Raw genomic sequence first — 21,078 nt, 5'->3', positions numbered from 1 at the left:
CCCCTGAAGGATGAAAGGAGCGTTGCTCCCACTCAACCTGTCGCACACATACATACATACTTTCACACACAGAATATCTACATTTAGCACTGGTGGGCGGGCAGGCACATGGCGGTTCAGTGGAGGATCCGTCCTGCAATCCCATAGGCCAGGACCTCCTTCCATATTATGAGATCTCTTTATCTTTGGCACGGATCTCTCTGGCCGGAAGGCACTACAGAATACCAAGAATGCACCATGCTTCTTTGATCTTTTTAAGTTTCACATAGAAACAGGTTTTAGCTGTCTGTAGTCCGAATGACATTTCGTGGACAATACCAAAACCTACAGTGTGCTATGTGCCAGGCCATGGGATTACTGCCATGGCTTTCTTGTCAATTTAATTTGCTTTCTTTGTATTCAATTGCTTTCCTTCCTCTTCATATGTTTATAAATGTTACCGTCTGGCAAGCCTCTACATTGTATGCAGCTCCTTGATCCACTCCCTTCCCCACCCAACCCCACCATTGGCTTTTTATTGCTCTTTCCCCCACTCCGCAGCTTATCCATTGTTCCCCCACTCCTCCCTAGCTTTTTATTGCTTCTTAATTTATTGTTTGCTCCCACTGCCTCCAGACCCCTCCCTTTGTTCCCCTCACCCACTCATTCTCCATTGTTTTCCCTCTCTGCATTGACTTATTCTCCTACCCCTCCTGTCACAAGCTTTCAAAACAAAATGTTTATTTTTGATTTTTTGGAAGGTCTGGCAGCTGACATTTGCTGCCAGCCCCTCTTTTTTTTTTTTTTTAAAGTGCCTTGGCGCATGTTTAAATATTTTTTTACTTACTGTTCCATCATAGAACGATTAATAAAAATAAACAAAATGGTGGCAGCTTCATGCCATGTGCACATCACGCCTTGTGACACATGCTGGTGCCTGACTCATCACTCTTGGCTCCCATAAAATAACGGCATATAGGTGCACATGTTTAATGACCAATGCACATGTACAAGTTGTCGTACTGGCAAAACCAGTAGGTCTACATTGCAAGGCCTGTTGACTTTGCAAAGGCTTAGTTGTTTGTTTTTAAAAATAAACCCCCAAAGCAGAAGTTTGTTTCTTTAAAAAACAGGACAAAGCATGGGCCCTGTCCTGCAGGTAGTTTTCACATCAAGGCCCAAGTGTGTTTTCCCTGCATTAGGAGGGGCTAGGCTAATGAGTGAGGCGTCGCCCACATCCGCAACCTTTTAATGTAATTTCTTTAATAAACTGTTCTTGTTCAATAGAAAAATTGTAAAACTGTCTAATTGAAAATATATTCAGTATTTTTCTTCCGAATTATACAATATGTTACTTTATTTTGTTAACAACAGGTACGCAACAGTGATGGTGAAGCAACAGCAATGGGGAAAGGAATAAAATAATTGAATCTGAGCAGAAGCCGCACAAGGAACCTAATAAATCAATTCCTCAGTACTTGGTCCATGCGACATGGAAGGGATAAACACAGGAAGAGAAAGTGAAACTGGCACATGCTGACCAATGATAATGAATGAAATGAAAGTGACAACGAAGCCAACCAGAGGTAAAAAAAATTGTGCTCTCAGCCTTTTTTTTTTTTTTTTTTTTTTTTTTTTTTTAGTTAACAAAAGGTCTCACAAGTGAGAGCCCATGCGTGTCTCTGGTGAAACCTAAAGACTGCAGAAAGGAATTGCACCAAATTTAGTTAATGTGATGTAATATAATTCATAATTAAATCACATCGGTTAAAATACAACTTAAAAATAATTTCCCTACCTCTAAGAAAACAAATTCTAAATTACAGGACATCTTGCACTATGAAATAGTATTTTGAAAGTTGCCATTGCAGTTGCTAATGAGAACATCTGACTGCCACGTACCAAATAATGGCAAATACACCAAAATGCCACTAGAAACCTACAGTCGTCAGGGACTATCAACGGCTTCAAAACGTCTAAAATAACCTGCCAAACTCATGAGATCAGGTGTTAACAGCTACACTTGTTTTGTGGGTGCATTTATAGTGGTGATTTCGGTGAAATAATCGAGTTTGGACGGCTCCATTAATTTCATAAATCGAATTGCCAAACAAGCCCAGCACACAAAGAAACACTGTAAGTGCCCTTTTAAACCAAGCAATGTGGAAGGGGAAGAGAGCTTTGGCAGACAAAGATGGCGCCCGTGTCTTGACACTCCAGCACAGAGGTTAAGTGTTCATGAATCATGGACCTATAAATGTACTGCAAACACTTTTAGGAGAGCATGGAGGGAATGGCACAGAATAACAGCTCACGTCATTCTAGAGGTTCATTCCTCTCAGCTGCAAACGAGTAACAACCAATTAAGGCAGTGACTGGAAGACGTCAGACGTTTTTGTTGACAAACATTGGGCCTTATGTGGAAGTATTTAGTAACCCTGGGCTCGTATTATACATAGGGAGCACTTTTCCTGTTTATGCCATGGCACACCTTTAAATAGGTATGCCATGCGTAAATATTATAGAGAATGCACTGCCCTTAGGGCAGCCGCCAACATGTGCAGTGCATTCAAGTGAAATACAGAGCACCTGCTTCAAAGCCGCTCCATCTTTCACAGTGTAGGTGGCATGCTGCCTGCAGTTTGAAGACGTGAAAGAGATACCCTTGCAGGCAGGTGCAGTAAGAGACTGAACCCGGCTGCAGGGGGATATTTGGGGGTTCTGTGGAATGCGCTTTCCTCCCTCCAGAGGCCTGCCATTAGGGACACACTGACAGTGGCCACCTTTTTGTGGCACACTTTCAGTCCGCCTCCTGATAGCTTCTTTGGTTTTGTCCTGTGTCCATAACACGGTGCGGGCACAGAGGCAAAGAGATTCCCATATTTGTATGGGGCCACACCACCATTCAAATGATTAAAACTACACGATCATGAGAGAGATACTGACTGGTTACCAATCGTACATCAAGGATAAGAAAATGCGCAAACTTATCAGAGATGATAACGACTACACTAATGGCAGGATTTATACATTTGCACGGAGGTTTGATCAAGTCAATAAGGAATCTAGCAACAGAACCACCTTTACCACTACCCCTTCGGGATCGATTGCAGGCAGTCTATCTGACATTTCCAATCTATCCAGTGACTGTTCAGACCCACCTGGGGATAGGTCCGCCGTTAGTACACTTCCACCTAACACAACACAACAATCAAATTCTTTTTTAGAGGAACTTGGCCGATACAGAAAGGGACTACGACAGAATTACAACAGACCAGGTACAAACACAAACCCACCCGGCGGGGGGGTAGGAAACACCTTAGCAAACACCAGGGAGGGCGTGACAACTCGCTCGACCACAAAAACCCAAAAGACCTGAGTGATCCCCATCCAGAACAAAACCTCTCTACCTCAGAAGAAACTGTACAGGTTATGAATCTTTCTAAATTGAAATTTTCTGTACACAAAATAAATGTATTGAAGAAGGGTTTGGGTTTTTGTCCTACTTCCATACCTGACTACACTACTCTACACATAGATCTGTTCAAGTTTGTACGCAATCTTAAACTGAAAAAGTTTTTCCAGAACAAACCAAACTCTATCGAGTCTGCCCGCATTTCACCACCAACTTGCAATCAATCCATCAAGGACCTACAGGATATCCACACTATTCTCTCCCTTGATAACACTACGTCACCACCCCTTAGTTTTGACGAACTACTGACCCAACTAGACATTACACCCAACCTAGACATCAACAGTGGGCTCAAACCTAGATCCACTTTTGTCCCCATCCTACCACCAGACAACCACATCGATGTCTTCTACAAAGCCATCAGTACGGAATTACACAACTTAGAGGACAAAAACAACACTTGCACCCGCAGACCATACACAAATCTCAATCCCCTTGAACTCAGAGCACTACGCAAACTCTCCAAATGCACAGACATAGTCATCAGGGAGGCAGACAAAGGGGGCAACGTTGTCATTATGAATAAAACTGACTACGTTGCAGAAATCAACAGACAACTCAATGACACACAGGCCTACTCTGCGCTACAATCCAATCCTCTTCCTGACATCACTAGTCTCATCGAAAAGAAACTAACGTCCTGGAGGAACCTCTGTCTCTTAACCGATATTGAATACAGATTTCTGTATACGTAGGCGCCTCGGGCTCCCTGCATTTACATCTTACCCAAAGTCCACAAATCGGGTGACTTTCCCCCAGGGAGACCCATCATCTCAGAGATAGGTTCTCCCACAGAACACATTTCGGAGTACATTGATTCCTTTCTCCAACCCTTGGTACACAACTTACCCTCGTACATACAGGACACTAGGGACTTGTTGTGTCAACTTGAGGACATCGAATGGACGGATGGGTGTGTGTTTGTTTGCCTTGACGTTAGTTCTCTCTATACCTCCATCCCCCTTGAAAAGGGTCTAGAAATGCTCCAACTAATGCTCAATGCCCGTGACGCTACACTTTATGAACACACGCGCATGCTTCTTGACCTCACCCGATTGGTGCTAGAGAACAATGTTTTTTTACATGATGGTAGGTGGTTTCGTCAATGTCAGGGTGTAGCCATGGGAGCTAAGTTCTCTCCATCATATGCTAATCTGTACATGGGCCAATTTGAGAAAATCCACCTGTGGTCTAACTGTCCGACACATATCACGGAACATATCCTGTACTGGGGGAGATATATTGATGATATTCTGGTCATCTGGACTGGCAACATCCCTGACCTCAATGGACTCATACAACACCTTAACATTAATGAGTTCAACCTAGTATTCACTCATAAGGTGGACACTACCCAAATTGAGTTTCTAGACCTTCTGCTGTACATCACCGACAGTAAGATCATGTCAAGACTCTACAGAAAACCCACGGCCTGTAATTCGATCCTGCATGCCCAGAGCGCCCATCCCCTCACTCAGATCAGGGCCATTCCATATGGAGAGATGGTTAGGATTAGACGTAACTGCACGGACACGAACATCTTCAGGCAAGAACTAAAAAGCCTATCACACCGCTTCCGAGCTAGGGGATACACTGATAAACTAATCTCGGTTGCTAGCAAACGCATATCTAGCAAGAACCAACACGCCTTATTGCTCAAAACCCCCAAAAAATCTGACGCCAGCGGCTCTCCCAACAGGAGACCGGTCGCTTTCATCACCCAATACAGCCCTGTGAGCAAGACGGTTCTGCGCATCTTGAAAAAACATTGGCACTTGCTAATGCTGGACACCTGCCTCAAAAACTCAGTAGGGTTGTCACCCACCATTGTGCACACCAGAGGTCGCACGCTCAGAAACATTCTGTGTCCCAGCTTTCTTGCCCCCTCCCCCTCAACTCGTCCAGTGGGTTGGTTGCCAGAAAAACCCAACGGTTTCTATAAATGTGGCTGTTGCATATCCTGCCAATTGGCCCTCAATAAGAAAGAAACATTTTCCTACAATACCGGGATCACGTATCAAATCAAGACCTTCATTAACTGTAACACAAAGTTCACTGTGTATTGCTTGATATGTGTATGCGGTTTAGTCTACATTGGTAGCTCCATACGCCCGCTTAAGGAACGAATACAAGAGCATGTCAGAGCCATTAAAAATGTCAACACCAACTATCCTCTTGCTGTTCACTTCAACACCCTGCATGGGGAAAAAGATCTCTTGAACATTAGATTCCATGGCATTATGCATGTTCCCAACTCCCCAAGATGGGGGGACAGAACAAGGGACTTGCGCAGATGCGAGGCGAAGTGGATCTTAAAACTTCGTACAGTTGAATCAGGCTTAAACACTGACCGTGAGCTTCATTATTTTCTCTCGTAAATTCTGAGACTTACTCCCACGTTGCCTTTCATTTGTTAATTGGGCCCTTCAGTGGCCAATATCCATGAATACTTGTGCTTATACACCATACTCTTCACGGGTCATGACATCCCTGTATCTATCATATTGCATTGTATGTACGTATGCTGCACTACCTACTCATGCCCATGCATCACCATTGTATGTACGAGATTATCATGCTCCATGACCTCTGTCCTTATATGCTCCGTTGTTTTTGGTATACTGCACCTATCATCTGTACCATGCTCCATGACCTTTGTGTGATTCTGTGTTCTTGCTGTTTATTTTTTCTGTAGTGCTTCTTTTTACCACTTTAACCAAATTTCGGTACTATTGTAACCGCTTTATACTTACACCAACAGCGCACTTACACTTTTCTCAACCAACCTGTATTATCTTTTTAATGCATGCACACTCTCTCTCTACATTATTATTTCATGGCACGCCTATTTTCCCATCTTCTATTTCTCCTCTCTTTAAAGATGGCCGCCTCCTCCATATTTTATTTGCATACGCGGTCGTCTTCAACTCCAGGTGATCGTGCTTTTAATTTTCATATCCAATATGGCCGCCACGCTGACTAGCTTTTCACAATACTAGTCCATCTTCGATTTCTACTACTCTCCCTCCCGGGACCTTTAAAACGAGATCGTAAGCTCTCTCGGCCCACTACTACGTTCTGCTTACTTGGTGCCATACTCCTCGACCTACAGGTATGCCGTCTATTACTCCTGTTTGATCCACTTCCCCTACACCGTAGCGTTTCTTTGGTTCACTGTTCTAGTGATAACCTTCATTTTGCACTTAGCCCATTCTCCGTTGAAGACTTTTTATTATGCGCTCTTGCGCCATCCACCGGTATCGGGTGTTGATTGCTCTTCATACCGCGCTGCTGTTTTGCCACACTCCCCTACTATTTCCTTTTCGATAACTTAGCGCGTCCATACCTCATCACCATACGCCGTTATCGATCGACTCCACTTTCATTTTAGTGGTTCGCTTTTTTACCATGTGTGGGCTTACTCGCATTTGACCCACAGCCCAATTTCCTTTGGCTAACTGATCTGTTACGCGCATAAACTTCTTGCCCCTTCCCTTATTTTAGTTTTTTGCTTATGATTACTTGCCCCACGCCGATTACGTAGCCCTGTATTCTGGGGCCCCCCCTATTTTCCACTTACTCTACTACCACCATACCAGTTTACGTTTCTGGATGTTCTCAGTGTTACCAGTTTACATTTCCTAGATAGACATACCGCGCTTAGCCGTCACCCCTACCACCCTCATTTTACTTTGCAATTACTACTGATCCTACGAACAGAACCGTTAAGGCCATTAATACTTGACCTTCCATTTTAGTTTCTCACTTATATTTTTTTGTTCTCTACTCAAGCTACGTACTCCCCATCACCTTAACATCACCTGCATACATACCAGTTACGTACGTTCATGGTTTCTCTGTCCAGGCTTCACTGGCTCATTCGCTCTTTGTCCCCCTTTTTTCCTCTATTCTCATAGGTTTCTTTGACCATAGGCTTATCAGGGTCTACTACTACCATTGTCCTCCTCTCACGTATTCACTACCTACCCAGGTACACTAATGACAGTTCCACTCATAGAAGGTATGTATTATGTGACCTATTTCTCTTCAACTTTCCTTCTTTATCTACACACCACTCATCTATACCTCTTCTCTCCTCCCTTTTATTCTTACTCTTTGTTTCTAATTCTCATCCTTCCATCTTTACTCTGTACTGTTTCTTTGCGTACTTATAGTCCTTTTTCTCTCTTACCAGCTACAATTGACCTTCTGGAGCCCAGCTAACTGAACACGGGGCTCCCTCTGTACTTACCTTTGTTACATACCATTCTGGCCGGATGGCCCAGGTATGATCTACGCATTTAGTTACCGCTACTTCTCTCATCGGTTAAGGCACCTGATTGACTTTAGTGCTCTTACTCATCCGCGGTTCGGATCTTTCTCTCAGCCCTTCTTTTCTTGTTCACCTGATACACTTCACCTTATAGGCACATGGATTCCACTCCAGAACATTGATGTACTTGTCCATTTTAAACTTGGAGTTTTTTACCACGGTAATTCACTGTTTTGCTTTTTTATGCACTACATATAGGGTCCCTATCACGCACTATTATCTACTGTGTGTTTTCTACATTCACCCACTCACCACACTAGTTCCACAGAGTTCACATATAAATCACTGGTTTTTTTTGACACCCAACGACTTGGAGTCTATTTCGTGTGCTCACTTATGAGCCCATACTTAACCTCATACACTTATGTTTGCCATAACATTAGAACTTTTCCTTTTTGTATTTCATTACTGTTTTGCAGCCTTGATGAAGTCACTTGTGTGACGAAACACGTGTTGGCTGTATCTCGTTGATGACACAATGATCTCTGGTATCTACAATTAAAGGCTACATCTGCAAAACAAGAACTTGGACTCCAGTCTACTTTCCATTTCAACAAATACACTTTCAGGAATATTTTCCCTGTCACACCATTGGACTTTATACTCTGTGTGCTGTGGCCATCTTGTTCTAAACCATTCAAATGAGGGAGTTCCCTCTTGAGATAGCGTTGGCTCTACATGTGCGCCAGAGCTATCAGTATTACCGAAGGGACCGTACAAGTGTCTGCTACCCCTTCTGTAAACCAAAGGGCGCACATGTATGTTGAGCCTCTGGGGCACTTTCTGTAATACAGCGCCTGTAATCAACTATGCTTTACTTTTTATGTGGCTTGCTAAATTGTAATCGTTGATGTACCTCAGAGTTGTTTAAACCCACCTTATGTAACACCATTCACCAAGGACATCTATGAACTGAAATAAGTTGTTTTGGCGAAAGCTTATAGCGGGACAGCGGAATTGTAGGTAAATGGTAAACTTTCACATGAGTGGGGAACTGATCCATGCACACATTAAACTGCAGCAAGAGAAATGAGCAAGTCCAAATGTCTCAGGACGGTTCAAGATGATGCAGGCATAAGTCAAAGATCTTGATCCTATGAAGCAAGAAATGGAGGAGGGATCTACTAAAAGCAATCATTACAGAAACAATAACCCCCACTCGCTATAGGTTACTAATTTTATATACACATACACAAAGCAGAACATGATGAGAATTTCTTTGTAGCAATATCAAATTAATTGCAGAGTTTCATTTTATTGTAGGATGTCTACCACGTGAAAGTTATTTAGCTAAGGCTTGCATCTAGTTTAGGACACAAGCACGGGGTGGCATGCCAGCACAGTGGTATGTACACACACTTGGTGCCACATCGTGGTATGGATTGGGCCAGGTGTCTGATGAGTGTATAGTGAATTGTTTTAAGCACCTTAATCCGCTGAATTTTCTCAAGCACTCTAAATAGGAGGTTTTGAGTTCTATTCTCTCACCATGTCGCTGCATGTTTTGATGAGTTGAGGATCTGTATTGGTGCTTTATGCAATATCATAAAAAAGGATCATAGTTTATGAATCCTTCTGGCTGTTGGTTAACCACCTTGGTATGTCCTGTTTTGTAAATATGTGGTTGTAGTACACTAATATTAGTATCAAATTCCTTAACTTTGCTGTTCCCACTTTGGCAGAGGTCGAAAAGCGTCAGCAACATTTTGTTGTGGGAGAGGTGGAGAGCCCTCCACTTCAATCCAATAAACGGCCTCACGGAAAAGAATGGGCATTGGATTTTTTTTTTAAAGGGGCACTATGCACTGCCTTCATCACAGTCTTTATTTGGGACATTGATGATAACTAGCCCCAATATTATCTTTGGGGGTAGCACCATTTTCCTTTTAAGCCTATTGTTCTGGACTTTCACTTGATAAGTGTTTGCATATGTTGTAAAAATTATTCTGGAAGTTTTTCTGAATATTTGTCTGTAATATCTATGTGATTGGTTAGCTATTGATTGAAGTCTAAATCATGTTTGTGTAGATTGAGGTTATCTTGTGTATAGTAATACTCAGGATTGAAGAAAAAGTGCTCATTACATGTGATTACACAAAGGTTTCATGTTCTGCTTTGTGTACGAATATATCAAATTAGTAATCTATAGCAAGTTAGGGGTATTGTTTTTGTAATGCTTCTTTTGAAGATGATAGTCCTTAGCCAGGATATACTTTCTTCAAATTCTTGCAAACCAGAGAAACAACATTTGTAAAGAGTAAGCAGGTGCAATCATACAACTTTGGCCTGATTTTCAAAGGTAAATCTGGACTTTGTAGTAGATTTACTACTCCATACTCTATATACTTATGTGTACGAGGTTCTCCATTTGACTGCGAAGAACTCTGCACGTATAAGAATAGGGAGTGCAGAGTTGTAAAACTACACCTGTAGTTTGTGAATTACATTTTGTAGTACGTTTTGTGGAACTAAAAAACGTACTACAAGGTGCAGTTTGGGAATCAATACCCTTGTTTACATCTTTATGCTGTTAAAAAGACAATAAATTGGTCATGAATCAAATCTCTATTGGTCATGAACAAAGTGCAAACACACACGTTGTCCATGGCACAACTCCCTACGATCCCCTAGCAACCTTTTGACTTTCAGTCTTTAAGTTTCCATTTGTGACATGTTCCACTAGGTTGGTTATCTTTTGACTATCAAGTGGCAGGTCCAAAGTACCACCAACAGAGTTACTTTCGGCCTGCATGAAGAACACTTAAAGTGCATCTACTTTCATCTTCTGAGGGGAGACATTCCTGCCAAATAATGGGTGACCCACCTTGTTTGTGGCAGTACTGATTGGAGGTAGCTGGGCTACAGCCTTGTGTAAATATATCATACCCACCCTTGCTTGGAACCACTGTCTCTAGTGATGAGTGCAACCCCCCCGGGTAACCCTCCTTCCTGTAGCCAACGTTGGTATCACTGGATGATATTCTTCCTCCCAGCGGTGGGCAAAGATCCTTGGTTCACTGTAAACTTTGCCCTACCACCACATCTATGGGCATATTTACTCAAAAATATTGAATTGCAGGAACCAGTTACTATTCTGCTTTGCACTGAGGAGAAGCAGCCATATCTACTAAGATGTGGCACTGTTGCCGCCTTCTCAAGCACTGGTGCACAGACAGGGTGCCCAGCGCCATGCATACACTTGTGCACAAAAGTGCAAAGGTGGGTGATGCAGAGGTCTTCATACTGTGTGGTACACCCCTCCCCCACTTGAGGTCCATTGTTGTATTCACAGGTGGAGGGGGTGGAACAAATACATCTGCAATTACTTGTAAATGAACATGCCCTAGTTGTGTGGCATAGGAATATGAGTGGGAACTGTAATCCTGAGTGCCATGCACACTCTGATATTGTGTAAAGGAGGGCCTCCCAGGTACCTGCTATTGGATTGCTATTAAACATCCCTCATTTTCTAGCCACAAAGGGCAGCGCCCTCTTCCAGTGTCAAATGCCAAAGTTCTTGCCTTCAGAGTCCAGTAAGGGAGGGGAGGAAGATTTCCACCCCATTGCAATAGCACATTTGGCAATCATAAGGGCTAGATTAACAAATGTTGTAACAACCATCTTTGTGTTTGGCTTGGGGAATATCCATGCAGTCAGTGATTTGAGCAGTATCCCTCATTATATCTGTCCAGAAGAGTTCAGCAAAGGGAAGGCCCGAACATGTGTATCAGATCAGCTGGGGAGGAACGGCATCTAGGGCAGGTGTCTGTGGCTACAGTGTATATGAGTTGAGGACTATGTGGTCTCAGGTAGGCCCTGTCTAGGGTGTGAAATTGTATGCACTGGAGAAGGGAAAAGAGTGATGTTACCACTGCCCTAAGTAGGGCGTGGCAAGCACCACTGGGACCAGACGGCCCCTCTATAGAATGGCTGCCTGGTTACATTTTTGCCGACAGAGCCTGCTGATTTTCTACTGAAGAAAATCCAGCAGTTCTCCTAAGTCTAAATGGGGAGGGTCATTCATCGGTTAAGCAGGGGCGAGCAGTGTGAACCACAGTTTTTTGGTAATTCATCATCACAGCCAATCTGTAAGTGCCCCTTTGGGTGTAGTCTGTTGACCCGGCACCCCGAAGCAGCCCGGGGGAAGCAGGTGGCATGGAAGCTACAAAAGAGTATTTGACATAATATATTTTGGAAAATCCCTGGTCAGTAAATGTCTTGTATTTACTCATCACATGAATAGTCTTCAAATTAGCCTCCAATTAAAACACCATTCATTTAATTATTCTTTATTCGGAGGGAACATTTATGTTAATAATTGAACAAATCAGGTGACATGCAGTCTTGAAAAAGGTGTGCCAATCCCTAGGATTGGTTAACTAGGAAAACTACTTGTTTAGGTCCACCAGAACCTCAATTTCTCACCACCTGTTAAAAGATTACAAAACATTGAAGGTTTACTATAGTGAGTGTTAAAGGCTCCATGACTACCCCTTTTTAACCCTTCCATTTTCTTCTAGCTTTGGCAAAATGGGTTTTGGGTGGGCGTGTACTTGCCGTTCCATTTTATTTTTCATTTTGTTTATGTTCCTTTACCATCTTCTCAGATACTCAATAGTAAGTATATCGCCCATCTTGTCATACACAGGAGAAATAGATTTTCTAGCTGTTTTAACTCTGCTGTTGGACGTAGCATATGCATAACTTCATTTTATGGCATAGGTTTATTCTCTACTCGCTGGTGGAATTGGTTCTCTTTTAGGCTGGATTGCCCCATCTAGGTCAGGTCTTTTACATAGACCCAGAAGTACTGGCATTTATGTCTGATTTTCATTATAAACATTATCTATAAATATTAGTTCAATTGACAATCACCTTAAGTATAATGTAATGGATATCTTGCAAATCTGGGAAGGACAGATCATTTTATTTCTATGTTGGACACACCTGATCTAAAGTGTGCCTCCCTATTAACAGTTATCATCTTTGCTGGTGTAGGAGTCACTTTGATGGTCATACTTGGCTGAACATCTGCATCCTTAATAAATGAAGCAATGTTAAGTGTCAACAAATTATTGCCCTCATTTAGAGATGCAATCAAAATAGGTGTATCATGATTTAAAGCCCTCAGACTCTCTACAACCAACAAGATAATTTTTCCACCTTTTTATTGAGGTGACCGCTTTGATCAGGATGAGAATTAATGAGCCCTGTCTATTGCTGATTGCAGGAATTTTAGCAAAAGGGCACACATAGAACATAACCAACGCAAAGGCTCTATCCCAAGCTAAAGGCTTGAACGCCCTCTATAAGGCAACAGGCAGGAGACGTTTTAAACATCTCTTAAAGGTATACCGGGCAAAGATACCTTCCTCTTTACTTTATGGCCTAGAGCATGTTGGAGTTTCTAAATGGGGTTTTTAGATAAATTAGAGGGCTGCGTCTTGAGGAATTTTACATCCACAAACTCGGCCCTCTCAGCAGCAACATTAAGGCTTGAGATGGGCTTGCAAAGCGCATTTGTGCAAGGACTGGCCTGGGTCGTATGCTGGGTGGTGAGATTGATGAATTGTGGTGATGATTCTCTGAGGTCATTGTTAAAAAAAAAAATGTTGGCTGGCAGCAGGGCGAAATACACAATTGGCAGGAATTTTACACACGCCACAGATCTTTTTCAGTTAGATCCTGCCTCCATTCTCACACTTCCCCCATTACAACTAAAATCCATCATTATGCAAGTAACTTGGGGGGTCATTCCGACCCTGGCGGTTGATTACCGCCAGGGCCGGGGACCGCGGATGCACCGCCAACAGGCTGGCGGTGCATCCATGGGCATTCTGACCGCGGCGGTACAGCCGCGGTCAGAAACGGGAAACCGGCGGTGTCCCGCCGGTTTCCCGCTGCCATAGGGAATCCTCCATGGCGGCGCTGCAGGCAGCGCCGCCATGGGGATTCCGACCCCCTTACCGCCAGCCTGGTTCTGGCGGTTTTGACCGCCAGAACCTGGCTGGCGGTAACGGGTGTCGTGGGGCCCCTGGGGGCCCCACCAAGATTTTCAGTGTGTGCCAAGCAGACACTGAAAATCGCGACGGGTGCAACTGCACCCGTTGCACCCCTTCCACTCCGCCGGCTCCATTCGGAGCCGGCATCCTCATGGAAGGGGGTTTCCCCCTGGGCTGGCGGGCGGCCTTCTGGCGGTCGTCCGCCAGCCCAGCGGGAAACTCAGAATTACCGCGGCGGTCTTTTGACCGCGCAGCGGTATTCTGACGGCGGGACTTTGGCGGGCGGCCGCTGCCACCCGCCAAAGTCAGAATGACCCCCTTGGTCTGCAAGCCTCTGCCTGTGCACACAGATAGGGCTTCCAATCCGTAACTGATACTACACTACTGAAGGAAATGTAGTCCTATTTTAGCTGGAACCTGGCTCACGGGGTCAGAAGATTCTGGACCCTATTGCGACAGGGGCTGCTCTCTCTCAATACCTTACGGGCTATATGGTATGGATCTTTGACTACTTGTAATTTCTGTCAAAATGGTGATCAAGACCTGAATCATGTTGTTTTTATTTGTTCGGCCTTGCTGTTATTCCGTCGTAGATGGTTATTTCCTATCTGTCTTCAACTTTCCCTATGTACTGCATCAGAAGTATTGCAGGCGTTCTCTGTTCTCCCAAATGAAATGTTTTGCTATAGAATTTTTAACTTTTTAAAATGCTTTTTATCTTTGTATTAATTTAATTATCAAATTACTTTGAAGAAATGGGGAATGTAAATTGTTTATGAAGGTTTAGGTTTTTTATTTTTATGGTTTTACTTTTATATGTTTGTTTTATGTGGACCTCCATGGGAGTTCCGTATCATAAATAAAAATAAACTTAAAACCTGAATACCTTCAGCCAGTGGGTCTTAACCTGTGGTCCGGAGACTCCTGCCGGTCCGCCAAGCCTACTCAGGAGGGTCACAACTGCTTAGAAAACTAAATGCTATTAACAGATTAACAGAGTGTATAAAGTGTGTAACTAAAGAAGCAAAATGTACCATCGACATTTTTAAATTGTGTTAAAAATATGAAGGAATTTTAAATTGGGTGCTAAAAATGTGGCAATCTCACACTGATTTGAGGAACCAGTGCAAGTACATCAAACAGAAATAGTATAGATAATGAGTGGCTTCCATTGAATTTAGAAAAGCTTCAACCTTCCCATTTAAATAAAAATTTAGATTTTCTATATTTGTTTGGAAATTAAATAAAATATTTAGTCATTTGTGTATGTTTGAATGCTTGTTTCTGTATTTTTTGTGTACTGTTTTAGGGTATTAACTTCAATGCAGTAATATTTTTGTAAATGATCTGTAGGACACAATGGACCAATTCACAAAGATAAATTTGTAAATATAGGTTTATGACTGAATTTACCTTTTTAGGTCAAGTACACAAGCGCTTTTCGACCTGTTGTATTATGTGGACTTTTAACCACTCCCATCTCATGCCCATCACTTTCACTTGTTTGTGGGCTTGCCTTTCAAAAATCCCTTGATGTCAATGTTAAATGATTTACGTTTGTCCCGCCTTGGGGCGGTTTTCTCACTGCTTTGTCGACTGACCCTGTTACGTGGATTATTGCAAGATTGCCGATATACTTCAGCGTAGGGAACTGTTTTTTCCTTTTGTCTCTCCCCTTCGTGCTCCACGGTGCCCAAGCACTCACAGCGCGAACAGTACAGAACAGCGCAAACTCCATCGTCGGTATTGAAATTCTGGTCACATTGTTCACACTGTTACCTATTCAGAGTCATTTCTTTTGTTTCTCCCCTTCACGCTCCATAGCTTTCACAGAAACACTTTTAATTGATAAATGCTTTACATAAAAAAACCCAAAAATCCTCAAAGCCACTCTCCCGACATAGCGGGAGAGCCGATGCTACAATATTCACTGCTTTTGGGAAACTCGTCCCATTATGCTTTGCAGGCCATTACTTTTAGAATTTTTTTTGCTCATAACTCAACCTGTGGTGGTCCTAGGACAATGGAGCCACCACCAAAACCGCTCCACCATTCAGTGTCTGTTTAAGATGTCTCTGGCTGGAGATTTTGTTTTACAGCTGGAAGTAGTTTGTGTTTTAAAGGCTTTGTTTGTAACTACATTGCAGTAGGCGTGTTAGCCCTAAAAACTTGTATTGAGCTATGCCTTCTAGGGGCTAAATATATGAACAGAGAGCATTACTTTCGGACATTTTCTTTTCATGTAGTTATGCCCTCCAGGGACTAACTATATGGTTACATGACCATGTTTCTTACAACTGCTGTTTTCATTGTGGTGTTCTCTGAGGGCTATTCTGAGCATTATAGTTTATGCCAAAAGTTTATTTCTGATAAAGGTTTTTATTGGATTTATATGATAATTGTACATGTTTTATTAATCTCTCCTTATTGCAATTATGACCCGGGTTCAGGAAAACCTAACATCCTTATTACACTATGACTGTTGAATACTCTTGATATATTTGGGTGGCCCTTCTAGTTTATTTCTGTTGTTATTTCTCCTAGGCTGTCTTTGTGTCTTTTTTTTAGAATTGTGTTAGCCAGCCTGACTCTGATGGTGGGGTGGTGAAAGTGGTATTCTATTGGAATTCGCATGGCAGATTTAAATTAGGATGCTAAATGGCAACATTTTCATTTTTGGCTGCAGATAGAGGAAGACGCTAAATGGTAGTGCTTTAGTTATATGCAGGGTCCTGGAATTATGTGGCAGGAAAAGATAAAATTATGAGGCAGGGTTGACCAATTTATGTGGCAAGAAAAGTCCAGTTATGAATTTACAACACCAATAGCTCTAACTCAAGCAAATGAGAAACGTATTGCATTGCCAATGCTTATTAATGCCTGCTAGGATCACTGAAATGGATTCTTGGCATTGGTATGTGCATTTTCAAGTGCTGATATCCCTGCTTAAAGTGTGGAAAAATCTGTACTCATAAATTTGATTCAAGAGGTGGGAAGTAGATTTTCCATGCAGTGGTTTTCCTTGGTAGTATGTGAATTCTTGTAAGCATGTACATTTGTGGGCATTCTCAGACTAAGCTTTTGCCCTTTCTACCATTGACAGGGTTGGAAATTTACCTCAGCAAAGAGCTGTTATAACTGCCTTTTCAGGATGGGAAGAAGAACAGAGCACTCCCAAATTTGTTTTTCTGTGGAGAAAACATTGAATGTTTGCAATGGGATTCCATTGATCTCCTATTATGAACTTCTCAGCTATTGGGAACTCTGCACAGCTGGAATAATTTTCCTTGGGAAGAGTTACCTGACTTTCCTACTGGTACGTCTTGAATCCGGTGCCTGGTGCAGCTATCCAAGTATTGAAGTACAGTATGTATGTGTGATGTTGGACCAAATGTTTCATTTCCAGCAAGACTAGGATTGGTGTTTCTGTTGAACCAACCCCCCTTTTTCAATATAGCACTGTAGCTTGAGGGGTGGACCCTGAGGAAAAAAGGGCCCTGATTATCAGTTAGGTTTCTATGTTTTCATCGCTGGAATAACAGAGTTATTTCACATGTTTTGACAACACAGGTAGCACTGAAGAAATTGGAATGATGAATATATGGTGTGATAGGTCTTTATATGCATTTCTACCACTGCACATCCTATGTCATAATGTACAGGCAGAAGAAATACAGTATCTTCAGAGGAAGATTATTCCCTGGAAATGGGAAATGTATCTGTCTCAAAATATTCAATGGAAACCAAATGGAATTAAATGATTGTAAAATGGAGTGATAAATTCTCACTTTGAGTTCAATTTGTATTCTGTGGCTGAGAGGTTATGACGCCCAGTGCGTACTGTACTAGGATGGAGGAGTTAAAGACTAAACACACTCAGACATAATATACTCATGTTCTGTTAGAACGCTATAATAAGCAGTGAGCCTAACTCATCTTTATGAGGATTATGCAGACTAGCATACATAAAAGAGTGATTTAAACCAGTGATGTAAAACATTAAGTGCTGGATCAAAGTTTTGCTCAGAAGCTCCCCGCCGCCATTACAAATATTGGCGGTGCCAAATACCAAAGCTGCGTAGACTTGATTCTATCCAATTCCTCTTTCATCCATCACCAGACAATCCCTGCCTCTTTATTTCCTTCATGAAAGTTATTTTTCACACCTGCTTTCTCCCTTTGTCATCAATTTTTCATCTTTCTTAGCCCCTTTCTTTCCCCTTTTTGTGTTTTTCTCTCTCTTGCTCTGGAGGTAGGTCTTAAAGGTAAAAGTGCTGATCCCTAAATATGAGTGCTGGTGGGCCCCACCTGCAACCACCAGGTCAAATTACACAATATTTTACACCCATTTCAGTACTGAACATGATTTATTAAACATACAACAGTGCAAATAAATATTTTCAAGCTAGTATGTCATAGCCCACCTGGCAGGAGACTACGTTCACACATCCTGTCAGTGGTTGGCAAAGTGGAGGTACTGATAATATAAGGATCGTCCAGTGTTACTAATGTATGTTTTACAGGCACATATTGGGAGCTAAAAACAGGATTTAAGTCGACTTAACTTTAGCTAACTGAGTTACTGAGAACCCATCTTATGGTATTACCTTAGAACGCCTATAGGTAAAATGGGAACCACTCTTTATGTCATTCATTAACGGTATGAAAAATGTGCATATTTACATTCTCTGGCAATGATCCGCAACATGTATTGATCATGTCCATATTATAAGGTCCCAGATGCACAGACATTCCATAATGTCTACTGTATTTTATGGTTTAAGCCCATATCAAGTGCTGTTCTTGAGTTCTGCTTCATCAACAGGTTATGAGACAGGATGTAGGGGCAGCGGGGGAAGCAGTCCATTTAAATTTGGTAGCCTAGTGGCTCTCACCATGCCCTTAGCCTCAGATCATTGGCCAAGGGTTGAACCTCCAAGGCTACATGATAACCTGTTGAACTTGGCTCAATCCACCGTGGCCACTGAGACTTATCCAGGAGTCGAAGTTCTGCACCCATAAACCCTGTCCCCCCTTCAAACCTCTCCTCATTCATCTCTAAAGCCAGACGCAGGTCCTTCTTTTTGACTCGCCCCCAATTATGACTAAACTTATTGGGTTTGTTCTTGGGATGCGGACAGCTTTTGTTAGTAATTCTGAAGGGGATCAAACAGTGATCCGACCATTCTAGCTGATGACATTTACCCACTGTGACTAGTTCCTGTATGGAGAACACTCCATCCAATATGTGACCTGCTGCATGTGTGCTCGAGGTAACCAATTGACTCCAGCCAAATCAGGACATGAAATCAAGAAGGCATAGAATGTCCTTATCCTCCCTGTCCTCCAGATGGAAATTAAAATCTCCCAGTATCAAACACTGCTCGAGTGAAATGAGAGGCTCAGTGATTTGAGACCAATTCTGTAAAAAAATCTTTTTGGGTCCTGGTTGGCCATAGGAGTCCTTCCAGCCCGATCAGATTTTCTTGTTTTAGTTTGAAATAGGCTCCTTCGCAAATATCTGTGGGGGATACTTAGGGGGTCAAGGTTAAGGCAGAGGCTCTATTTAAATAGGACTTCCAACCCTCCCCTCTTGTGTTGTCTATCTAGTCTTTCCACTCTGTATCCCACAGGAAGGGAAGTGACAAAGTTGGTATCAGAGTTCTCTCTAGCCCAGGTTCCTGTAAAAAAGAGACAGTCAAGTCCAAGACCCAAAATGGCTTCTCGTATCTCCAGACTATGTTTGATTAAGGAGCGGGTGTTTAACAACCAACATCTAATGGTGTTCTTCAATTCTGACAGTTCTATTTGAGTGGATACCCCCAGGGTAGATTCTTTAGGAGTTGCCAAGGGCACATGTAGGTCTTTTGCCTGTGGTTCCAGGCACAGCACATGCAACTCCAGGTCCCTCCCTCTATTGGGGGAAGGGGACCACATCCTGTGTCTCGCAGATGGTTCTAGGGAGAAAGTGCATAAGTTGTTCCCTAGTGTACTGTACACGAGAGAAGTGTCACTTCTCAATGGCAGCATCCCTTGCCCTGAAGACGGGCTTGCCTTAGTCAAAATAGCAGCGGACCCCTTGCGCGCATTCGCGGTCCGACCGGCATAAATGCCGCCTGTCGGCATGTGAGGAGGTAGGGGGCGTGCCCCAATGAAAGAGAGTGATCCGCTCACTCCCCACCGCATAAATACATCTAAAATGGCAGCGATAAAAACAAAAGACAACGTGCTCTTACTGGCCTATTAACCCTCCATAAACAAGCACCAAAGTGAAACACACAGGTTAAAATTCTCTAAAGATACTCTAAAAAATGTAGGCAGTTTGTTTTATTCTGAGGCAGTGCTGAGAAGGAATAAAATAATAAATATACAACAGCCTTCTCACCCGCTGCGTGTCTGCGGCCCAACCAGCCTAAATTCCACCTGTCGACACACGAGGAAGGGGGCGTGCCCTCCAACGAAAGAGACTTTGTACCACCCTGGGGCATTTTGGTATTACAGACAGGGCTGCAGACGCCTGCGCTGATAGTGCTATCTCAAGGGGGTATTCAATCATTTGCATGGGGGGACGTGGCTCCATGCAAATGAGGGAAATCACTTTGCCTCTGCTCCTGGGCCGTATTATGGACACTGGCGCAGAGGCAAACATGCCTCTAGGAGGTGCACTGGAAGTGTGCCACAAAAAAACGTGGTGCACTTTTAATTCTCCTCCTAAAGGTAGCCCTCTTGCGGGGAGAAAGCGGGTTCCATCAACTCCTGAGGCATCATATTGCAGGTGGGTGAAGACACTCACTGCTTCCGCCTGCAAGGAGATCTCTAATCCCTCTTGAAAGTGCAGGTAGGTGCTGCCTGCACTATGAAACACGGAGTGACTTTGAAGCAGTCCCTCTGTACTGTATACGAATTTGCTGCCACCATGACAGCACAAGTTTGGGGCTGCCCTGAGGCAGCACATTCACCCTAATGGGGTGTACTTTCCCTGTTTGCGCCCAGCGCACCTGTTTCAAGGTGCTGTGTGGTGCAGACAGGGAAAGTGAGCCCTCATTGCAGTACAGGCAGTGGTGCTTAATGCGATCTATATGTCATTTACTGGTCACCAGAAGGTAGCTATCAATAGTGCGAGAGGTGCAGTGGAACCAGGACCCAGGAGTTTGGGTGCCCAGTGCACCCCCCAATAATGGCTGCTGTTTACGGCCAAAACAGGGAGGCAAGGAGGCACATTTTACATGCTTGCATCAGGGCCCAGGGCACCTACAAATCACACGTGTGAATCCTTGTCAGCTCTAACT

This window comes from Pleurodeles waltl, chromosome 9 (genome assembly GCF_031143425.1).
Source record: "Pleurodeles waltl isolate 20211129_DDA chromosome 9, aPleWal1.hap1.20221129, whole genome shotgun sequence".
Lineage (NCBI taxonomy): Eukaryota > Metazoa > Chordata > Amphibia > Caudata > Salamandridae > Pleurodeles > Pleurodeles waltl.
Note: the sequence above shows the minus strand (reverse complement) of the source record.